General features: G+C 47.5%; 1 protein-coding gene across 3 annotated transcripts in view; it reads left to right on the forward strand.

The window, feature by feature from the left end:
* The window catches only part of GRAMD1C (GRAM domain containing 1C), a 1,284,216-nt gene that overhangs the window by 624,338 nt on the left and 637,730 nt on the right, over positions 1–22,148 (forward strand). The window lies entirely within an intron of this gene.

Raw genomic sequence — 22,148 nt, forward strand, 5'->3', positions numbered from 1 at the left:
ACAAGTGCGTATCAATCTTTTCATAGAAGACATTCCAGGATGACCACGATGTGCCAGTTTCAAAATCACATCTCGCATACCCTTGGGTGGAATGCACTTCCCATTCTTAAACAACAACCCACTCTCTATATGCAATTCATCCCTAACTTTACCATATGGTTCTAACTCAGCAGCTATACAATTCCTTCCTGGCCAACCGTCCCTCACATATCTCTTAACCTCTTGGAAAACTAAATCCTCCTCATCACACTTCATCCACTCATCTTCATGTATACTACCAAACTCGGCAGACATGTATCCAGACACAGAAGATACCACATCCCTTTCCACAATACTCACACCTTTCCCTTCATCCTGTGGAAGACGCGACAAACAATCCGCTACAGCATTACTTCTACCCGGCACATACTCCATTTTAAAACAATACTCTTGCAACCTGGAAACAAGTCTGGCAATACGGGCAGTGGCATTCCAACCTCCCCCAGGAGATAAAATACCTACTAAAGGCTTATGATCTGTCTGCAGAATGAAATTGGACCCCCAAATACTGTATAGTCCCGAAAGTGCTCCACAGCCCAAATGCATGCTAGCAATTCCTTCTCAATTACTGCATACCTTCTTTCTGCATCCGTCAATGTGTGAGAAGCAAACGTAACATTCCATTTGTCTCTCCCACATCTCTGAGATAAAACCCCACCAATCCCATACATGCTTGCATCAACAGTAACTATGCATTGTGCCCCCACACAAAAAGGTCTCAAAGTAGGCGCCTGTATTATCTCTTTCTTAATCCTCTCAAATGCATCACTCTGTTTTTCTGTCCATACATATTGGACTCCTTTTCGCGTAAGCTCCCTCAAAGGCTCCATTTTTGTAGCAAAATTCTCAATAAATTTGCTATAATACTCACACAAGCCAGTGAATGATAATAATTTTTCACGATCATCAGGAGCAGGAGCATTTACTATTGCTTCCACTAGGGATCGTTTTGGTACAACACCTTCTCCCGAAATTGTATGACCTAGGTACTCAACAGATTTCAAGAAGAATTTGCACTTTTTCTCCCTTAAAGTCAAACCATTCACACTCAACACTTTACAAACATTTTCTACATGCAGTTTGTGTTCAACTTCATCTTTTGAGAAAATTAAAACATCATCCTGGAAACACTTCACATATTTGTCCATGTCTTTAAACAAATGAAACATCGCTCTCTGGAAGACTGACGCTGCTGACGCCAATCCAAACGGCATCCTCTTAAATTGGTATAACCCTTGCGGGGTGATAAACGCCGTGAGATGTCTAGAATCTTCCGTTAATTCAATTTGGTGATACGCCGATCTCAAATCCAATGTGGAAAAAATATTCGCCCCCTCCAACATACTAATGACCTCATTTATCTTGGGTAAAGGATGGCAATTCACAATGATGTTAACATTTACAGCTCTCAAATCCACACACAGTCTCAAAGAATTGTCAGATTTTCGTGCTAAAACGATCGGAGAAACCCACTCAGAGGATTCAATCTCTTCTATCACACCCTCATTCACCATATCTGACAAGATCTTCTTTAATTCATCTCTGACACTAATGGGAACATTCCTAAGTTTCTGAATTACAGGTTTGGCATTAGCCTTGACTTTAATTCTGTGGCTGTAGTTGATCAATTTTCCCAATTTACTAGTGAAAACTTGTGGAAACGTAGAAGTAATCCACTCTGTTGCCTTCCTGGACTCTATCACTAATACAGGTTCACTACACCGGGGATTCAAAATTACACCCAATTTTCCTTGGTCCCTCCATCCTAGGACATTAACCCCCTTAACTGCAACATACAATTTAATATTGGCACGTCTCTCTTTAAAAGTGATTCCAGTTTCAACAAAACCAGTCGCATCAATAGTCCTCCCTTCAAAACTTTCAGCAATAATATCTGGTTCCTTTAAATCGGTCAATTCCCTCAAAGACTTGCTTAAAATAATCTTGTGTAACAATTGTCCAAGGTGACCCCGAGTCTGCCATTAACTCCAGCCTCCTCCCAGCGATTTGTACCTCACACATAGGTCGTTTTATCTGTTCGCACCGTATTTCATCCCCATGCTTGAGTGACAACACCATGCCCTTTTGCTCATTATCACCCTTCAGCCAATCATGACCATCTTTACCACTACTAACACACGCCATCTTCCCTTTGGCTACATAGTTAATTTTCTTGAAATCTTTACATACCCGAGCAAAATGTCCCAACCTTCCACATTTCATACATTCTTTTCCAACTGCCGGACATTGGGGCGACGATGCAAGATGGTTCACACTACCACAACGGAAACAGGATAGTTTCTCCATCCTATCTTGTCTCACCCATTTCTTACCCACACCAGTATTCTTGAAACCAGGATTATCACTCGAATTACTACCCATCATTGCACCCACCACCTCAGATTCTATATTATTAACTTTATCGACATCCTGTACAGATCTCATCCACTTCTCAGATTGCTCTAGAGCTTTCGCAGTAGAGATTACATCTTGCAATTTAGGATCCCCCATAACCCACAGATGTTCTTGGATCTTCCTGCTTTTCACATGCACTATAATTTGATCCCGAATCATCTCATCAGTCATATCACCAAAATTGCAATGTATAGATAATCCTCGTAGTGCTGTTAAAAACTCATCAAATGTCTCATCAGAATGCTGTGCCCTAGTATAAAACTTGAATCTATTTAATGCCAGACTTGCAGTAGGTTTGAATCTCTTCTCCAATCTCATTAGCGCTTCCTTGAAAACGTCTACTTCTCCCTCCGTATGATCTGGTAACAGTACTGGTGGTAAAGTTCTGAAAACCATCTGCCCCTCAGAGCCTAAACAATGTAATAAAATATTTTTTTTCCTATCTTGTGACATTTCGTCATCATCAATAGCTTTCATATAAGTCAAAAACTCTTCCTTCCACCTAGTCCAATGCAATGGTGGTTCTTCCTTGTTCTGTAAAAACTTTGCAGGAGATTCAAACTGCATCTTTTCTCCCTTTTCCTTTTAATAAGTATACTTATATATAAAAAGGGAGAAGAAAAAAAAAAATATGAAAAAATAAAAAATAAATAAAAAAGAAATTTATGTAAGTGACTTTAGTTGTTCATAAAGTTAATGAATATTTGTCACAAAGATGTTCCTTTTCCGCATTTTTCCTTTAAAGACCTTCTTTAGTGACAATAATAGAAAAAAACATCCGATAGTCCTCTGTTTATGTCTAGAAGACAAAGTCCCGGCTCCGCCCAGAACAATATGCAGAGAACAGCACAGATGGCAGGAACAGCAAGAAACAGGTGTACTCCAACACAGGGCTGCGCAAACAAGCAAGGTATATTGCTAATGTAATCCTCAACACAGCAGTCTTCCACCTAAATTCAATCCGGTACGATGCGAAGATTCGCTACTGCGCGTAGAGCACAGAATGTACAGCACGCTCTAGGATCCAGAAAAGGATGTCGTGCGGCGCGTTGTTTAAATTAGGCCGCGTTACCAAACCCACAACGGCAGTTCAAACTGGCAGGCAAAGGCAGCGAAGAAGGAGGAACAGAAAGCACTAAAATAAAATAAAAACTGAAAGCCCACCTTCACTGCCGTGCCTCCATATCGCGCACTCGTTCAATTCATGGGTTTCCTTCTGTTGAAATTGCGTGAAGTACTACTCCTTCACTTCCTCCGTAGTGTGCGCCTGGAGTACATCCTGTCAAACCTTTAAAAGTCCACTACTTCTTTCATTGAATCTTCCTTTCCCTCGTCGCCAAAATGTAAAGATGAGGACACACGTAATCTTGTATTTCTTAAGTTTATTTTCTCAAGCTGGTCCACACATCCTTTCTCAACCGTCTCCCATATCAGAATGCCTCAACCTCCAACCCCCAGGTTCCATCTCCCCACATTCTACATTCCACCCCTCAACCTTCCACTATACTTAAACATACAACACCGGGTTTTTGTAGTTTTGTAAACAGAGCGTTTTTCTTTGGGCAGGTTTAGAAATGCTGAGGTCTCAGTCAATTGAGGACTGTATATAAGTGTTTGCCACTACATCGACAAGAAAATGACATCTTTTGGGTCTTAAATAATAGAAGCAAATCTTAGTGACCCCTGATATCCTGAACTAAAGCTGACCGTTCATATCACCAATCTTACCTGAGTCTCATACAGAAGAGACTAGAGTGGAGCAAGCTCCTGTAGAGGAAACCCAAAGAGCAAAGTACCAGCAAATAGAATTATGTTTTAACCAAGAGAATTTCTAGAGTGGATTGATTCAATTTGATCTGGTTTTGTTGCATCAAAATGTTTGTGGTAATTAAGGGAGGAGTCAAGCCTGTGATTGGTTTCCCGTTGTCATCTAGTAAGTTGAAAATCATCTGAGTGTTGTCAACTTAACTTTAAGTTGTTACATAAAAATAGGGTGACTAATAGCTGAAAGTAGATGTTACATAACAGTGGGGATAGCAGAGCAATGGGGAAACGCTCACCTTAAGGAGGAAGCGGGTGAAGTAAAGGTGGCAAGCAAGACCTGCCGGGTCCCATTTGAAAAGAGGGACTTTTGCCTCTGAAAAGCAGTACCATTGATGGATTGTTGTAGGTGTAGTATTTGTAGATCATAGTCGATAGTAGCATTCTGAGATCATCAATGATTGAGGTAATCACTGATGAAGTCCCATGTACTGGGCAGAATTTTGCTTGATTTACATGTTATATGTTATTTTCTACAGATGATGGAACCCGGGAGGTGACAGTCTTCCCTAAAAATGTAGCCTTAAATAGCAGCATGGATACAGGCTGAAAGCTGGCCTAGTCCTCCCTGTTCAGAGAAGGTTTTTTTTAAAAGGAGCCGTTTTATAGCATTTTTTGATGGTTGTGGACTCCAAACCAGATTTTAAGGACATATTAATGATTTGGATGATCTTTGGGATAACAGATTGGTTTAGAAGTTTACACTACAATGGTGACAGATGTTTAGAGGTGCACCTAGTAGTTTACTGATGTTAATCTGTTTTTGGCATTCATCTTATTAGAGAGAAAGCAGAGAAAGACAGAGTATTGTTGGACTGTGAGTTGGTTTGTGTTGAGATGTTATTCCGAGATGTAAAAGTTGAGCCCAAATCATCTACAATATCTTTAATTTTATTATAAAAGTAAGAAGAACGGCATTTCACCAATCCATGAGAAGCAGTTACGATGCTCTTTTCTGTCCCATGATGTCCTTTGATTCTGAAAGGTTCATGAGAGGAATTTCCAGCATTAAGGATTTTTGAGAATAATATATTTCTTCATTCTTTCTTATGAAATTGTTTTCTCACAAGTTTCATGCATTATTGCCTTCTCAAGCGGTTCATAAGATTTATGCTGGGTCCTCTCAAGCTTTCATTGGAAGAGTCTTTTTTCCTTAGTTCAGGAAAATGTCGCAGGCAACAATGGGCTTTTTCATTTAGTTACTAGTCTTGACTGGCGCGGTTTGAAAAGTAGTCGATTAAAAGGATCTATAGGTTGTCAACAAAGCACCTGGCATCAGTGCGTGTTTTTAAAAAAATGTTTTAACATTCTTTGTAGTGGAACTGCTTTCACTAAATTTATTAGCAAAAGTATGAGGAAGGGAAGATACAAGATCAGGTAATTTGTCCCCCATAGTCTGTAGTTTTCTCCAAGGAGTAGAGGTCACCAACGTGTTTCAACCAAGCCTGAGTATATGACAATCTAGGGCAGCTGTGTTTTGCAACTAACTTTGGCGAGCGTGTGCCAAAATGTTCTGCTGTTGTCCTTTTGTTTTTAACACTTCCATAATGTTCAAGCAATTGTTTACTTCCCAGTCTCTTCTAACATGGTCAGAATAGTCCTATAGTTGATTCCTTGTCTCTTTAATTACCTCCCTGTTGCCTTTTTGTGTGCTTTTGTGAAAGCTTTGCCTTTCCGCAGGTGCTGAAAACCCACAGCTTTTCCTTTTCACTGCCCCACCTTGTTTACATTCCCTAAGAAAGTATGCTGGAAGTGCAAAAAATAGCTTATTGTGTTTCAAAATAACCCTGGGGGGGTCATATGGTTGTTCCTGCAATTCTGTTTGAAACATTTATTTTGTGTCTACAAGCTCCTTTATAAATGAAAACCAACTTGTCCTGGTTGGTAGCTAAATATTACCAAGATATAGACCTCTTATTGCTAGTCACAGTTAGCCTTGATTCAGTTATTTGGCAACCAGGTCCCTCTGTACATTTTAAATAAGCATATCTGATAGAGACTTCTAGTTGCAGATTCATTACCTTAGAATTTCCCCCAGTCATCAGACTGAATCTGGAGATTTTTCTTTCAGCTGTACTCTTGCACACCATAAGGTGGCGTCGGTCGACTGTGTCTGTCTTTGGCATTGTGGTCGCCATGATGACATTGTGGTCATATATAGGCCTCACCCTAGCACAATGACATCCGTTCTTTTCTTTCCTGCACAAGCCTATGCGCCGATCTGGAGAAGAGCTACCCTCAGTCGCTTTTTGACTGGATTTCTTACTTTTGGTGAAAGGTGTTTTTTTTTTTTTTTTTTTAGCTACCTGGTACATCAAGATGTCGTCCCGGAAGAACGTATTCAAGCCTTGTGACTCCTGCCACCGCATGATGTCAGTGATGGATCCGCACCTCGTGTGCTTATGGTGTTTGGAACACCACCACAACCCAAAGTCGTGCTCAGAGTGCCGTGCCATGAACCCGAAGGAGAAGTCCCTAAAGCTAATGGCTCCTGGTCTCGTTGGAGAGGAAGGTAATGAGACTGCTTGCGAAGCAATCACCACTTGTCCTCGTCCCACTCCAAATCGTCAGGACATTCGGGTCATAAGAAGAAGTCCAAGCCGAACAAACGTTTTTCAGCTTCACCCCATTGCTCGGACGATGCTACGAGGGAAGAGCATTGACGCTTTAGGCCTCCGTCTTTGGATCCTGCTTCTGGGTTGGCTCTGCACCTCCAAGTTTCTGGGAGCCGGAGCCACCCCTGCCCAACTCGGACAGTTTTATAAGACCATGTGCCTCATTTTTGGGCAGTCTGACCATCCTGTATTGCCCTCGGGCCCAGTCGGGTCAGCAGGGGCCATCCTCTGGTTCTGTGGCTTTGACCTTTGCTCCGGAAGGCACCCCAGGATCCGTTACCGGATTTGCACAGACTCCAGTCATACTATTTCAAGCTTCTCCGGTGCTGGTACAGACAACAATGCTTCTGACGTCCGTTGGGCCCACGATCGTAGTCGACCCCATACTTCATCCCGACTCTGACTCGGAATGATGTTTTCTCATTGCCAATTCAGTCTTCGATGGGGACCTTACTCCCTAGGTTGGATCCTGACCCTTCTGCCTCAGGGTATGGTTGAGAGTATGGGGGTGTGGGGGGGTCGCTGGACCCTTTGGCATTCAAGCGAGAAGAACCTGATAGGGACTGGGCTCAGGAACTAGGTGAAGCCAGTGGTCTTGACACCTCCACTGATGCTGGCATGCTTTCTCCGCTACTGTGGCTATAGTGGTGGGGAGCCTCCCATTCAGTGATGGTGAGAAGAGTGGCTGAGGTCCTGGGCTTCGAGCTACCCTTGGTGGCTGTCAGAACTAACCTCCTGACTGAAGTGCTCCAGCATGGGGCTTCTACATCTGAACCCCTTTTGCCCTTCAATGAAGCCCTCACTGATGTCCTGCTGGGGACTTGGTCTAAACCCAGCACAAGGATCCTGTCAACAGGACAGTCGCCCGCCCCCAAAGGGCTGCGCCTAACGATCCCTAAATACCTTACCCAACATCCTGAGAGTTTAATCATCCAAGCTCCTTCCTCTTCTGGCCCATTCCCTTCCACATCCAGGGATAGGAAATCAAAAAGCCTGCACCACCTTGGAAAGAAGTTGTTCTCTTTCTCCATTCTGGTATTGTGGTCTGTGAACACCACATGCCTTTTAGGCCGCTACTCCCATACCTTAGGGATACAATTGTGCACATGCTGCCACAGGTCCCAGAGGAGGCCCAGGCCATTCTCTACCAGCTGATGGGAGAGATGCAGCCAAGTTCACGATTCGCTGTGGGCTGGACACAACTAACTCACTAGGCAGATCGGTTGCCTCAGCAGTGGCCTTGAGGCACCATGCCTGGTTGAGGGCATCTGGCTTTTCGGGGGATGTCCAGCAATTGCTTATGGACATGCCCTTCGATGGCAACCGTCTCTTTGGAGACAAAATGAATACAGCGCTGTAAGGAGTCCCGGGCTATGGCTCGGTCCGTTGGCTTCACAGCTGCCCCGCTGCCCCGCTCCCCCACCTCAGTCTGCTTTTTGCCCCTTTTGTGGCTATGAAAGTGGTACCCAACCGAGTCCATTTCCCTCCAGCCACTGTGCAGTGCATGCAGCCCAGCCTATGCATGACCAAGGACGCTGGATCCAATATCCCTGTGGATCAGGGAGCCAGCGGTCGTCCCAATCCAATTACCCCCCCTCCCCCCCCCCCCCCCCCAACCACCCCTCTGATATGGGATCCAACGTTCCCCTGGATCAGGGAGCCAGCGTTGGGCAAATCCAATTACTCCCCCTGCTGCAACCTCCACATGTTATTCCTGCTACTTTATGGTGCCCAAAAAGGACAAGAGTCTCTGGTCCTTCAATCTCTTCTTCAGAAAGGAAAAGTTCAAAATGCTCACTGAGGCTCCGGTTCTATCTGTCCTGGACACTGGATGGTAGTGTTGGACTTGCAGGACGCCTACATACACATTCCTGTCCTGCCTGCCCACAGATGTTAGTTGTGAATCGTGGTAGGCCACAAGCATTTTCAGTTTACCATGCTCCCATTTGGCCTTACCAGCACCCCTCGGGTGTTCACGAAGGTGATGGCTGTGGCCACAGCTCAGGGGTTTCAGTCTTCCCTTACCTCAGCGACTAGCTGTTGAAGGTGGGCTCTTCCGGGGCTGTCGTCTCCCACCTCCAGACTATGGCGGACCTCCTGCATTTGCTGGGGTTCATTATAAACATGCATACTTGACTGCCTCTTGGACACTTTCTTTCATAGGATGTTCTGGACACATTTGTTTTGCGTCACTACAGACCAAGAGGAAATACACAAACACTGAAAGTAATTTATGAAATACGACACTCTTAGTCTGAGAATTGCATTTATTACTGCACTCTGCAAGGTCCGCAGAAGAAGGTTAAAAGTGTACAACCAAAAGTGCACATTCAAAAATAATCACAGCAATGAAATCCTGATAATCCTTAAAACATGCGCTAAAGATAATCTACTTTAATCTATAAACATCAACTATATGTATATATTCATGCACAATGCAAAGCAGAAAATAATGTTAAATATTCATCACCATGGGGCAAAATTGAATTTGCTTCACCTCTTTGCTAGCAACAGGTCGTGAATCCAGACGGCCGTGAAGAGAGAACTACCCTCCAGGGAAAATAGCAGACACCAGTGTCCCGGTCCCGCCTGAGTTCAGTCAACTTCCTGGTCAATCTGGTTTCAGTCTCCTATATACCTTAAACAAGCGAGAGAGGAGAAATCTAGACAACCCCTCCCATCATATGAATTGTTAAAAATGCTGGCTATATCAGGTCAGTTTTGAAAGAAACTCATTGAAACTAGGCAAGATCCCAAGGTGCGCTCCCAAATCTAAACCGTTTCCTGCTGTACCATAAACATCATCCTAGTACATCCTTATCTCTCTGACTCCCCCATAATATGTCCTATCCTGTGATGAGAAAGTGCATGCAGAGTGAAACATGAGCGAAAAACACATTGCATAACATGTGCACGAAAAAATACCTGCATGGTGTTTAAAGCTACGTTTCATGTACAAAATGGAGTCTATAATTAAAATGGAGTTGGTGGTCACCAATGTGACGCTGTGCAGCTAGGCTAAGTACAAAGTGGAGTCAGTGGTCAAGATGGAGCAGGAATTAAATACAGATACCATTACAACAGTGCAGTTTCTGGCTTAACCTCCTGAGCGGTGAATCCAGGGTATGAGACCAATGTTTCAGCCTCTGTCCTGGGTTTTGGTGAGAATGACTCTGGGGATGCTGGGCCTCATGGCCTCCTGCATCCTGCAAGTCCAACATGCCAGATGGCAAATGCAGGCTTTGCAGTGGGTCCTGAAGTTCCAATGGGTGCAGCATTAGGGGAATCTCTCCGACATGGTCCAGATCTCAAGGGAACTGCACAGAATCTCCAGTGGTGGCTTTCGATCTGCGATTGGGTCAGGGGCAGATCCCTCTCCCATCCCCAACCAGATTTGACAGTAGTGACCGATGCATCACTACTGGGCTGGGGTGGCCACATGGGGGAGGCACAGATCAGAGGCACAGATCAGAGGCATCTGGTCTTCTGCGGATTCCGGTCTCCACATCAATCTTCTGATAGATACAACTACTTGTGGATTCCTCACCTTATGAATGTTCTCAATGCGCCAGCATCTGACGGAAAATCTTCTTCCCAGCTCTCCACGTCGACGAGGACGTCACAATTACAGAGCTCCACACGACTCCGTCTGACGTCACTGTGCCAATGAGAGGTCCTCGCTGGCGTGATGACGTCAGTTCCCTTTTTTCCGTGCCTTCGACGCTAACGGTTTTCTCCTAGCTCTTGATACTGTTGAAGGTGTTCCATCTTGTTTCTGGTTACAATGTCTCCACCTAGGAAGTTGGGATTTAAGCCTTGTCGAGAGTGCGGGGTTGCATGTCGGTTACCGACCCTCATGATGATTGCCTTTCGTGTTTAAGCTCTGAGCATGACGTCGTGGAGTGTGTATCCTGCCAGAGCGTGAATCTAAAGGCGCTGAAGGAGAGAGGTGAAACTCTTTTTGGGTAAGGCAAAGAAAGGACATAAGAGCCATTATAGATCGTCTTCTCACACTTCGTCGAAAAAGCATAAGAAGTGACGTTGTCACGACTCTCAGCGTCGTTCGGCTCGGAGCCGTTCACGGTCCAGGTCTCCATCTAGCCGGCGCCGTGCAATGTGGGAGGTTAGTCCTACTGTGACTCCACAGCCTCAAAGCCCTCCGGCTTCTCCAGCGCTGTCTCTCTTCGAGGTGGTCGTGCTTCCAGAGAGTCCTCGCTTTTCACCTGTGGCGCAGGATTCGGATGCTCAACCGGCACAAGTGCTGCATGGAGACCAGCGGTATCTTGCCATCCCGGCTCCGAGAGCGGATCCGGTGGCATTTTTAAATGCCACATTTAGTATGTTTAGTGCTATGGCCCCTGCTGGTGCACCGGCTGGTCCCACGGGTCCTTTGGCATTTACGTTGGGCTCCCCGACTCCTTACAAGGCAGTGCCGTTTATGCCCTTTTATCCAGCTGAGGGTGCCAGTTCAGTGCCGATGACGTTGCCTCAAAGACCTGCGGTGCCAATGACATCACCTCATCAGTCGATGATGGAGCCTAAGGTTACCACGGCGCCGATGGGATCCACTCCGGCACCTGATGGCTCCGGATTAGACCGTAGTCAGCCTTCGTCTTCTGGTCCGCATCTTTCAGTTCTGAAGCCGGTGTCGACGTCGGCTAATTCTGTGTCGACACCAAGGTTAGAGGCCAGGCTGAGGTTGCACAGAAAAGCTTTAAGGCTTTTGGAGGAACAGTAGTACCAAAGGCAGCTGCTGGAGGAAGGAGAGATTGTGGAGCCCTTGGGGGGACTATCAAGGACTTGACACTTCCTCGGAATGGGACCTTTCTTCTCCAGGGGAATTTACGGAGGAAACGGCCTCTTTCCATACTGTGGTCAGGAAGGCAGCACATTTTTTTTTGGGGGATCTTCCGTTGCCTGCTGCGGAGGTCAGAACTAATATTCTGACTGAGGTCTTGCATCCTTCTTTGGCTTCAGCAGAACCATTGCTCCCATTTAATGATGGTTTTATGGAGCCTATCTTGGAGGTATGGAGGAAGCCTGTGTTGTCCCCAGCTGTCAACAGATCTGTGGCTAGGAGGTATAGGGTGGCTCCTGGAGATCCGGGATTTTTGTCGAAACATCCTACCCCAGAGAGTCTAGTTGTTCAAGCCTCATGTTCCACACGGTCTGCACTAGGCTCCTTCCCTGTGATTCCGTTGGACAGGGAGTCCAAGAGGATGGAGCAGTCGTCAAAGAAGACTTTTTCTTCCTGTACTGTGGCCCTCAAAGCAGCAAACGCTACCTGTCTATTAGGTAGATATGTGCACGCCCTGATGGACACAGCTAAGGCTATGGTGCCAGACCTGCCGCAGGAGATGCAAGGACAATTTAGTGAACTCCTGTCAGATGCTCAGCGGCTAAACAGATTATCCAGTCTGGTCTTGATTCTACAGATTTGGTGGCCAGGGCGATGGGTACCTCTGTCGCTACCAGGAGGCATGCGTGGTTGAGGTCCTCTGGCTTTTCTTTGGTTGTCCAGACTACTCTCTTGGACTTGCCTTTGGAGGGGGGGGGGAAAAGCTTTTTGGTACTAAAGCTGACTCTGCCTTGGAGCGCTTTAAGGACAGTAAGGCCACAGGAACAGGTTTTCACCACTACCCCTTTTCAGGTCCTTTTGGAGGTTCAGGGGGTTTGGGCGTGGAGCCATTTACCGTGGGAGACCTCAGTCCACAGTCCAACAGCCTGCCAGCCTCTCATATAGGTCCTTTAGAGGGCGGGGAAGGTTCAGACAAGAAGGGCCACCCAGCAGCACCCTGCATCATCCTCTTCCTCTGGAGAACAACAACAAGGGAAGCAGCCCTAGTTTTCTGCCCATTTTCAGCCATACTTCTCCTGTAGGGGGAAGATTACGTTGTTTTCTCCGCAAGTGGGGGTTAATCACATCAGACTCCTGGGTTCTAAACATTGTGAGGAAAGGATATGATCTTCCTTTTCAGGAGTTTTCCCCCTCCCATCCCTCCTCCTCCCTCGATTTGTTCCGAAGACCATCTCCTGTTGTTGCAGCAGGAGGTTCAAATCCTCTTATCAAAAGGTACAGTGGAGTTGGGTCCAGAGCAGGAAAAAGGTCAGGGTTGTTATTCGAGATATTTCTTTTTCCCAAGAAGGATGGTCGATTGAGACCAATCCTGGACCTGAGGATTTTGAATTGGTTCCTCCAACAGGAGAAATTCAAGATGCTGACTCTAGCGCTGGTACTTCTGGCTTTGAACAAAGAGGATTGGATGGTGTCTGTCGAGTTGCAGGATGCTTACTTTCATATCCCTATTCGCAAGTCTCACAGGAAGTATCTCCGGTTTGTGGTGGGGTTGCAACACTACCAGTTTGCGGTCCTTCTCTTTGGTCTTACTTCAGCACCTTGAGTCTTAACAAAGGTGATGGCAGTGGTTGCAGCAAGTCTCAGAAGGAAGGGAATAGCTGTATTCCCGTGAATCACTTGCAAATGACAACTTCTGTTGTTCAGTCTGGGTTTTTCGATAAACGTGCCCAAGTCTCACCTGGAGCCCTCGCAGCGCCTCCTGTTCAAAGGGGCAGTACTGGATACAACATTGAATCAAGGCTATCCTCCGCCTCAGTGGATTCAGGACATCCAGGTATTGATTCCAATGTTTCATAATGGAGCGGTTGTTCCAGTCCTCAAGGTCCTACGCCTGCTCGGTCTGTTAGCTTCCTGCATTCTCTTAGTCACTCATGCATGTTGGCACATGAGGGCTCTCCAGTGGTGCCTCCACAGGCAGTGGTTTCAACACAAAGGGGATCTCAAGGAGTCGATATTGATCTCCAGAGACGCTGCAGCGGATCTACGATGGTGGGCTGTGGACCACAACCTTTCCCAAGGAAGGCCGTTTTCACTGCTGTCTCCGGTGGCCACGGTCATGACGGATGTTTCCACTCTAGGGTGGGGAGCTCATCAGGGGGACCTAGAGATCAAAGGTTGTTGGTCTCCAGTGGAACAGACTTTTCATATCAATCTGCTAGAATTGCGGGCGATACGTCTGGCTCTCAAGGCCTTCCTCCCGTCCCTTTGCGTTCAGTCAGTTCAGGTCTTGATGGACAACACTACTGCGATGTGGTGTATATAACCAAGCAGTGGGGAGTGGGGTCGTACCTTCTCTACAGAGAGGCTCTGCTGCTCTGGTCCTGGGTTCAGGACCATCGGGTTTGCTAGGTAGCGAATCATCTGGCCGGAGTACTCCACGTACGTGCGGACAACCTCAGTTGACATTTCTCGGCAGATCACAAGTGGCGTCTCCATCCGGATCTGGTCTGTCACATCTTTCAGAGGTAGGGTTCTCCACGGATAGATCTGTTTGCCACTCGGGAGAACGGCTCTGCCCGTCGTTCTGCAGCCTCTAGTATCCGTTGCAAGAAGATTTGGGGGATGCGTTTCAGATCCTTGGTGTGACCAGTTGCTTTATGCGTTTCCCCCCCCATACCCTTGATTCCTCGGGTTCTGAGGGAGATTCGCCAAGATCGGGCTCAGGTCATTTTAATAGCTCCGGATTGGCCGAGAAGGGTGTGGTACCCTCCAACTCTCACTGTGCCCTCCGCTTCGTCTCCCTCTCAGGGCAGATCTCCTCTCGCAGTCGCAGGGGCATGTTCTACACCCCCACCTCCAGAGCCTGCACCTACATGCCTGGATATTGAACGAATGCTTTCTCTCTCCCACCAGAGGTAGTGTATGTTATTTTATTGGCCAGGCGACACTCCACTAAGACTGTTTATGCCAGCAGGTGGTCAAAATTTGTGGCTTGGTGTGGAGAGAAACAAATTGATCCTTTGAGGGCCCATCTGTATGATGTTCTGTTGTTTGCATTAGATTTAGCACAGATGTGTTGTGCAGTTGCTACTGTTAAAGGCTATTTGGCGGCACTATCGGCCTTTCTCTGCCTTCCGGATCAACCCTCCTTTCTTAAATCACTTATTGTTATTAGGTTTTTAAAGGGTTTAACTAATACATTTCCTCCCACTCCCTTTCTTATGCCTCAGTGGGAATTGAATCTGGTTTTAACTTTTTTAATGGGTTCACCGTTTGAATCCAGACATTCTTGTCCGTTCAGATTTTTAGTTCTTAAGACTGTTTTCCTGATAGCGATTACATCAGCTAGGCGGGGCGGTGAGTTTCAGGCTCCTAGTATTAAACTTCCCCTTTACTTTATGCTGAAAACCAGGGCGGCCTGCCTACCTAAAGTTGTCACTCCTTTCCATATGGGGCAGACCATACCCCTTGAAGGAGGAAGAGAGGCTCTATAGTTTGGACCCCAGAAGGGCTCTCAGTTTTTAAATTGAGAGGACAAAGGACTTTCGCTTGGAAAACCAGCTATTCGTGGGATATGTTGGTAAGAGGAAGGGCAGAGTGGTCCATAAAAGAACTATATCCAGGAGGTGTAGGAAAGTACCATCTTGCCTGGCATGTTACCCCCATATTTCACTGTATATATGTTGTTTTAGTTGTATGTGTCACTGGGACCGTGTCAGGCAGGGCCCCAGTGCTCATAAGTGTGCCCTGTATGTGTTCTCTGTGTGATGACTAACTGTCTCACTGATGCTCTGCTCACCAGAACCTCAGTGGTTATGCTCTCTTTGCTTTCCAAATTGTCACTAACAGGCTAGTGACCAATTTCACCAATTCAAATTGGCATACTGGAACACCCTTATAATTCCCTAGTATGTGGTACTGAGGTACCCAGGGTATTGGGGTTCCAGGAGATCCCTATGGGCTGCAGCATTTCTTTTGCCACCCATAGGGAGCTCTGACAATTCTTACACAGGCCTGCCACTGCAGCCTGAGTGAAATAACGTCCACGTTATTTCACAGCCATCTACCACTGCACTTAAGTAACTTATAAGTCACCTATATGTCTAATCTTTACCTGGTAAAGGTTGGGTGCTAAGTTACTTAGTATGTGGGCACCCTGGCACTAGCCAAGGTGCCCCCACATCGTTCAGGGCAAATTCCCCAGACTTTGTGAGTGCGGGGACACCATTACACGCGTGCACTAGACATAGGTCACTACCTATGTATAGCGTCACAATGGTAACTCCGAACATGGCCATGTAACGTGTCTAAGATCATGGAATTGTCCTCCCAATGCCATTCTGGCATTGGGCAGACAATTCCATGATCACCTGAGTCTCTAGCATAGACCCGGGTACTGCCAAACTGCCTTTCCCGGGGTTTCATTGCAGCTGCTGCCAACCCCTCAGACAGGTTTCTGCCCTCCTGGGGTCAAGCCAGGCCTGGCCCAGGAAGGCAGAACAAAGGACTTCCTCAGAGAGAGGGTGTTACACCCTCTCCCTTTGGAAAAAGGTGTCCGGGCTGGGGAGGAGTAGCCTCCCCCAGCCTCTGGAAATGCTTTGATGGGCACAGATGGTGTCCATCTCTGCATAAGCCAGTCTACACCGGTTCAGGGATCCCCCAGCCCTGCTCTGGCACGAAACTGGACAAAGGAAAGGGGAGTGACCACTCCCCTGACCTGCACCTCCCAGGGGAGGTGCCCAGAGCTCCTCCAGTGTGCTCCAGACCTCTGCCATCTTGGAAACAGAGGTGCTGCTGGCACACTGGACTGCTCTGAGTGGCCAGTGCCAGCAGGTGACGTCCGAGACACCTTCTGATAAGCTCTTACATGTGTTGCTAGCCTATCCTCCTTCCTAGGTAGCCAAACCTCCTTTTCTGGCTGTTTAGGGTCTCTGCTTTGGGGAATTCTAGAGATAACGAATACAAGAGCTCATCAGAGTTCCTCTGCATCTCTCTCTTCACCTTCTGCCACAGAATCGACCGCTGACTGCTCAGGAAGCCTGCAAAACCGCAACAAAGTAGCAAAGACGACTACTGCAACCTTGTATCGCTGATCCTGCTGCCTTCTCGACTGTTTTCCTGGTGGTGCATGCTGTGGGGGTAGCCTGCCTCCTCTCTGCACTAGAAGCTCCGAAGAAATCTCCAGTGGGACGACGGAGTCCTCCCCCTGCAACCGCAGGCACCAAAAGAACTGCATCACCGGTCCTCTGGGTCCCCTCTCAGCATGACGAGCAAGGTCCCTGGAACTCAGCAACTCTGTCCAAGTGACTCCCACAGTCCAGTGACTCTTCAGTCCAAGTTTGATGGAGGTAAGTCCTTGCCTCCCCACGCTAGACTGCATTGCTGGATACCGCGTGATTTGCAGCTGCTCCAGCTTCTGTGCACTCTTCCAGGATTTCCTTTGTGCACAGTCAAGCCTGGGTACCCGACACTCTAACCTGCAGTGCACAACCTCCTAAGTTGTCCTCCGGCGTCGTGGGATCTTCTTTTGTGACTTCAGGTGAGCTCCGGTTCACTCTTCTTCGTAGTGCCTGTTCCGGCACTTCTGCGGGTGCTGCCTCTTTCTGTGAGGGCTCTCTATCTTGCTGGGCACCCCCTCTGTCTCCTCACGCAACTGGCGACATCCTGATCCCGCCTGGGCCACAGCAGCATCCAAAAACCCTAACCGCGACCCTTGCAGCTAGCAAGGCTTGTTTGCGGTCTTTCTGTGTGGGAATACCTCTGCAAGCTTCTTCACGACGTGGGACATCCATCCTCCAAAGGGGAAGTTCCTAGTCCTCTTCGTTCTTGCAGAATCCACAGCTTCTACCATCCAGTGGCAGCTTCTTTGCATCTTCAGCTGGCATTTCCTGGGCATCTGCCCAATCTTGACTTTGTCGCGACTCTTGGAATTGGTCCCCTTGTTCCACAGGTACTCTCGTCCAGAAATCCATCTTTGTTGCATTGCTGGTGTTGGTCTTCCTTGCAGAATTCCCCTATCACGACTTCTGTGCTCTCTGGGGAATATAGGTGCACTTTACACCTACTTTTCAGGGTCTTGGGGTGGGCTATTTTTCTAACCCTCACTGTTTTCTTACAGTCCCAGCGACCCTCTACAAGCTCACATAGGTTTGGGGTCCATTTGTGGTTCGCATTCCACTTTTGGAGTATATGGTTTGTGTTGCCCCTATACCTATGTGCTCCCATTGCAATCTATTGTGACTGTACATTGCTTACACTGTTTTCTATTGCTATTACTGCATCATTTTGGTATTGTGTACATATATCTGGTGTATATTTGCTATCCTCATACTGAGGGTACTCACTGAGATACTTTTGGCATATTGTCATAAAAATAAAGTACCTTTATTTTTAGTATATCTGTGTCTTGTGTTTTCTTATGATATTGTGCATATGACACCAATGGTATAGTAGGAGCTTTGCATGTCTCCTAGTTCAGCCTAAGCTGCTCTCCATAGCTACCTTCTATTAGCCTAAGCTGCTAGAAACACCTTCTCCACTAATAAGGGATAACTGGTCCTGGTACAGAGTGTAAGTACCCCTTGGTACCCACTACAAACCAGGCCAGCCACCTACAGGAGGGTCATTCTTTGTATCGAGGTTTGTTACTCTTTGGCAAAGAAGGTTCCCCCTGAGGGTATTAGAGCCCATTCGACCAGGGCTGAGTCTGCCACTTCAGCCCTGGCTAGAGGGGTTCTGATGGTGGATATTTGCAAGGCAGCAGCTTGGGCGTTCCTCTACACCTTCGCAAAGCATTATTGCTTGGACTCGGAGGTTAGAAGGGACGGCCATTTTGCATGTTCTGTATTGCAGGATTTCGTGGTGTAACACGTCAGGCACCCACCTCTGAGTGCGGTACTGCTTTAGGACTCTTCGTAAGGTGAGGAATCCACAGGTAGTTGTATCCATCAGAAGAACAAGTTACTTACCTTCGGTAACACTTTTTCTGGTGGATACATAAGCTACCTGTGGATTCCTCACATTCCCACCCACCTGCCTCCCCGTTGCCTGTCTGGTCATACCAAGGCTTTTGTTTTACAAGTGTATATTTATATATGTTTTGCTAATTATATGTGTATATATAAATGATGGTTATAATTGTATTCCATCATTATGGTTTTATGTGTGTATTCGTTTGAACTATTGTGAGGTCGGTTTTCACCTGTTCGCCTCAAAGGCACATACAAAATGGATGAAACTTAGGTCAGTACGCTGGCGAGGACCTCTTATTTGCATGGTGACATCAGACAGTCGCGTGGAGCTGTGCAACTGTGACGTCCTCGTCGACGTGGAGAGCTAGGAAGAAGATTTCCCGTCAGATGCTGGTGCATTGGGAGAATTCATAAGGTGAGGAATCCACAGGTAGCCAATGTATCCACCAGAAAAAGCGTTACCGAAGGTAAGTAACTTATTCTTCTAGAGCTCAGGGCAATCAGACTTGCATTGAAAACATTCTGCAGGAAGCTGGCCTTGTGTGTGGTAGACACCTTTGGTGTTTGCACCTAATACCAGGTCCTGGCAACCCCTTTTGCTGAGTGAGACAGTGTCTAGTGGTACCTGTGGTGAGAAGCCAAGACTTATCTAGGAGGAGTGTAAAGCACCTGCAAAACCACAGCAACTTATCACACCTGAAAGGAACCACATAGTGCTACAAAAATAAAGGTACTTTATTACTGTAGCACAGAACTAGATTATTTATAGGCAGTCCCCCAACTGGAGGCAAGTACACATTATATATACACATTAATTATTGGAAATTAGCATATGGAAACAACAAGCATTGGCAAGAAATAGCAGAAAATAGCTAGGGTTCTAAAGGGGGGGCCAACCATATACTAAAATAGTGGAATGCAAAGTTAGGTTCTGAATCCAAGGTGTGGAATAGTTAGAAGGGAGCTTGGAGAACTCCAGACCCCAAGAGCTGAGTAGCTAGGTGACCCCCAGGGCCCAGGAGAGCAGCGGTAAGTTACCTGGTCTTCCCAAGGACTAACAAGGGGACTTGGAGAAGGAAGATTGCAAGACCAGGACCAGTCCAGTGGAACCCAAAGGTGGATTCTGGAAGAAGAGGACCTGTAAGAGAAGGGGACAGAGTCCAGTCCAGTCCACACAGGAGTGTCCATCTGGGGCAGGAGCCACTATCCACCTTTCTGCGGATAAAGATCCGGGTTGACGAGGGAAGATGAAGATCAGCTGTGGAGCCCAAGAGCTGCAGGGAGGTCCTTGGATTTCTGCAGATGTCCCAATTCGGTTGCAGATGGTCATTGTTCACCAACAACCCTTGGCAAATGCAAATCTGAGCAGAGGAAGATTTGCAGAGAAGGAGAGGACCAGCAAGGTCCACGGGGCTCAACGCTTGGAGGGGAATCTGGGCTGACCCTCAGTAGTTGGAAGAGCCAGCAGAAGTAGTTGCAGCCCCCACATGCAACTCACTGGCAGCAGACGCACTAAGTTGTAGTGAGGCCACGTTAGCCCACATGGAGAGAAGTCCTACGTTGCTGGAGCAGCAGAAGAGAGACTGTCCTTGCAAGGATGAAGTGTTAGAGGTCGAGGCTAATTAGAGCATGAAGATCCCTTGAAGCAGGAGTCAATAAGACTTGGTTGCTGCAAGAGTCGCTGTGCACAGGGGTACTGTCCTGCAAGGAGAGGCAAGGGCTCACTGTCTCCCAAGTTGGACAGCAGGTAGAGAGGACCAAGGGCACCACTCAGACCCACCACCTGTGTTGGAGATTCCTCCTGGAGCCGAATTGCAGAAGATTCCAGCTGCGGGCGTCATTGCCTTAGGTGCCTGCAGATGCAGGGGAGTGACTCCTTCGCTTCAAGGAAGATTCCTTCTTGCTTCTTTGCCGACCCCAGAGGATGCACAGCCATGGAAATGTTGCAATTACTGTAAGGAACCTGTGAAACAATGTTGCAAGATGAGTTTGTCTCTGGAGTTGCAGGCTTGTTTGGTTCCTGTTAAGTCCAGCAGCAGTTCCGGTGGCAAGGAGCAGAAGAGGAGTACTGGTGATTCTTGCATGCTGAATCTGGGACCCACCCGCAAGCGAGTCCCTAAATAGCCCTAACAGGGGCTTGGTCACTCTGCAGTGTGACCACCTATCAGTGGGGTCACTGACGTCAGTCACCTGTCCTGACCAACCAAATGCTCCCAGGTGCCTTTGCATTTCTTGTTTTCAAGATGGCACAATCAAGTGGCCACCTGGAGGAGCTCTGGGCACCACCTCTGGAGTGGTGATGTACAGGGGAGTGGTTACTCCCCTTTCCTTGGTGTGCTTTCATGCCAGAGCAGGGACTGGGATCCCTGGACTGGTGCAAACTGGATTATGCACGGAGGGCACCACATGTACCCTTCAAAGCAAGTCGGTGGCGCTGGTCCCGGTCCCTGCTCTGGTGCGAATCTTGACCAAGGAAAGGGGTATGACCACTCCGTTGTCCATCACCACCCTATGGGTGGTGCCCAGAGCTCCTCCAGGTGACCACTTAATTCTGCCATCTTAAATCCAAGGTGGGCAGAAGCCCCTGGGAGCATCAGAGTGGTCAGGTCAGGTAGGTGATGTCCCAGCCCGTCCTGATAGGTGGTCACCCTGCTAGGTTACCAGTCCCCCTTCCTGGGCTATTTAGGGTTTCCCTCTTGGGTGGGTCCTCAGATTTGAAGTGCAAGATTCCAGCAGGACTCTTCTGCATCGTTTACTTCATCTTCTGGCCACTGGGACTGGAACTGGACCCTCCAGGAACCGACAATCTGCAAATGCAGCAACGACTCAGCTCTGCAATATTGTTTCTCTGGCTCCTTCCAGCAACTGCAACATTTCCCCAGCTGTGCATCCTCTGCGGATGGCTAGTCTTCAGCCCGCACAAGATATAAGAAGGAATCTCCCTTGGAGTGTAGCGGTCACTCCCCTGTATCTGTAGGCACCAACTGCAATGACGACTGGCTGTGAGGATCTTCTCTCTTCCGTAACTGCATGGATCCTGCATCACAGGTGGTGGTCTGGAGTGGTTCCCTTGGTCCTCTTTACCAGCTGTCCAGCTTGGGAGACGGTAAGTTCTTGCCTGTCCTTGCAGGGCATTACCCCTGTACACCGTGACTCTTGCAACTACCAATGTTTGTTTGCTTCTCCTCCAAGGGAACTTCAGGTTCTGTGTAGCCCCGGCCCCCAGCACGCCTTCTTGCAAAGCACAATCTCCTGCCTGCTGCTCCAGCGACGTGGGACTCCTCTTCAGGTGTGCTGAGTGGGCCTCACTGCTACTCCTGTGCCTGCTGTCAGTGGGTTGCCTGTGGGGGCTGCCTCCTTCTTGTGACTCTCCCAACTGCTGAGGGTCACCCCATACTCCCCTTCTTGGGTCTAGTCCCCTGGACCGTGCTAGTCCTCTTCACCCTTGCAAACGTTCTTCTCCGTCTCTTGCATTTGCCAAGGCTTGTT

Source organism: Pleurodeles waltl, chromosome 8 (genome assembly GCF_031143425.1).
Source record: "Pleurodeles waltl isolate 20211129_DDA chromosome 8, aPleWal1.hap1.20221129, whole genome shotgun sequence".
NCBI classification, from domain to species: Eukaryota; Metazoa; Chordata; class Amphibia; order Caudata; family Salamandridae; genus Pleurodeles; species Pleurodeles waltl.